Here is a 2,480-nt window from a genome sequence, read left to right on the forward strand (position 1 = left end):
GAGACTCGCTTGAGCCCAGGAGTTGGAGGTTGCTGTGAGCTGTGATACCATGGCACTCTACCCAGGGGGAAAGCTTGAGGCTCTGTCTCAAAAAAAAATTTTTTTTTTGGCCTGTCTCTTCACTCTAGGCTTTTAGCAACCTATCATTACTTAGAAAGTGACAATAAATGGCATGGTGGCTCATATCGAGTATAGTAGCACTTTGGGAGGATTGTTTGAGGCCAGGAGTTGGAGGTCAAGATCAGCCTTGAAAATGAAAAATGAAGCCAGGTGTGGTGGTGCACACCTGTACTCCCAGCTACTTGGGAAGCTGAAGCAGGAGGGTTGCATGAGCCCAGAAGTTCAAGGAACTGATCACTAAGAGTTGGTTGATTAATAATGTCTGGTGAGTGATCTTACATGCTTTTTCCTCTTCTATTTTCCCTCTTTATCATTAATGCTTCTAATCTACTGTGAACCAGGAAGACAGATGACATACCCTATGGTTGTGTCAGCTGCTGGAAGGAGTCAGAGTTGGAAAGCAGCTTATTTAACCCCCGGGGCCTTAATGCCCATGTGGAGTCCTTTTGAGGAAAGCTGGCCATGTGGCCCTGCTACACGGAGCAAAAGCAGGCCACAAACCAAAGAACTATAGGCTATAGACTGACAGCCTCAAAACGACACTGGTAACAAACTGAACCAGCCAGATCTTCTCTTTCAGAGTGTGTGAATGTGAGGCTCAAGAGGACATCTCATGCTGATGAGGCTGGGAGGAGGCAGAGCCCAGCCAGTGCAGGGAGAAGGCAGTGAGCACCAGGGATGGCCAACCCTTTTTTCTTCTCTCCCACATATTGGAAAGATAAGGGTTATCTGGGGGCACACACTCCATACACAAACTCTAACAAAAGCTGAGCAAAAGAAAAGATCTGTACACACTTTTCGAGATATCTGATCCTACAGATAAGCTAAATGGTCCTCAAATAATCTGCATGTGGCCGGCAGGTCATAGGTTGGACACTCCTGGCTGTAGGAGTCGCAGCAGAGGCAGAGAGGAGCTTTTGTTGCTGTATGGTGGAGCACCAGAGTCAGGGGCAACAGATGCCAGGGCCACCTGGCAATGCTCCAAGCATCAGAGCTGTAGTAATCCCACATGACCCCTAAACCATGTCCTTTTACCTCTAGGACTTTCAAGAGAGAAAGTCAGTGCTGAATAGGAAGGTGCTCCTGTGTATGTGGCCAGGAGGGCTGTTTTAATTTGTTAATTTAAGAGGCAAATTGTGGAGTGGTAAAGAACTCAGACTCACTTTAACCAGAGTATCCTTATCTTCTTGATTTTAAAAAAATACTTTAAGCATGTGATCTATGAAACCTGGAATATATGTTAAAATTCACTCAAGAGGAGACATCGTTTTGAGCTGAGTTCCTATTTTCCAATTTCTTTTCCTTTCAGGTCTGACAGGAGGCTTTTATATTGCCTCCCAGGTGTGAGTTCCAATGTGTCGATGTGCTTGTAAAGAGTGAAATGGGTTTTGAAAAAGAAACTAAATGAAATTCCTTTCCAAGATGCTACTGGCTTTAAAAGTCTCAGAGCATCAGCTAGCATGACTTTCAGATATTCAGTTCAAGGTCGTGGAAATTCTCTCCTTCCTCATCTTTACTTTTTCTTCAGCTATGCCAATCCCCACCCACTTCTTCCACTGCCTTCTTGGACCCTCTGGCCTCCTCCGCCCTTTCCTTCCTCTGTGTTCCTCTGATACATTGTAATACTTCCCAGCACCTAATACTATGGCATTGTGTGGATGAGGAACCAGAGGTGCTGGTATGAGGGACGGGCTGGGCACAATGAAGACATTCATTGCCAGCTGTCATAGGGCAGCATATGGCAAACATAGCAACGGGACCAGGAAGGTCAGCAGAGCAAGGCTTTTGACTACTCAGTGGCAAGCTGGGTTCCGTTTGGAAGCACGCTGTGGGAAGTTAGTTCTCAGGGCTGCATAGGGACTACAATGGACACCCAGACGGACGTTCAACCCCCAAAACAGCAGCCAGTGATATATATCTCTAGGGAGAATGTCACACAGAATATGAAATAAAATCCAGGGATCTAGTCAGATGCAGAGAATGAGGATACCAAATAAGGTACAAGAAAAGGACTAAAAGATTGGTGGGTTTTGATGCCAGATGAAACATGAATTCAGAAGATTGTCTTCGTTTTATTTGGATTTGTGCCATTAGTATTTCTCATTATTGTATATATTTCTGTTTAGCATACAGTAATACTCACCATTCATCCTTAGGGGATATTTTCCAAAAGCCTTCGTGGATGTTTGAAACCTCAGTACCAAACTCTACATACATTATGCTTTTTCTATACGTATGCTTTTTTTATGTCTGTGAAAAAAAAATTATTTTTTGAGACAGAGTCTTACTATGTCACCCTCGGTAGAGTACTGTGACGTCACAGCTCACAGCAATATCAAACTCAAGCTTAAGCGATTCTC

At 44.3% G+C, this 2,480-nt stretch overlaps 1 pseudogene; it reads left to right on the forward strand.

The window, feature by feature from the left end:
* The first annotated feature begins 1,985 nt into the window (after positions 1-1,985).
* On the forward strand, positions 1,986-2,164 carry LOC111723382 (annotated as a pseudogene).
* Positions 2,165-2,480: the final 316 nt, after the last annotated feature.

This window comes from Otolemur garnettii, unplaced genomic scaffold, assembly GCF_000181295.1.
Source record: "Otolemur garnettii isolate 467f Iridium unplaced genomic scaffold, OtoGar3 scaffold00011, whole genome shotgun sequence".
Classification (NCBI taxonomy): domain Eukaryota; kingdom Metazoa; phylum Chordata; class Mammalia; order Primates; family Galagidae; genus Otolemur; species Otolemur garnettii.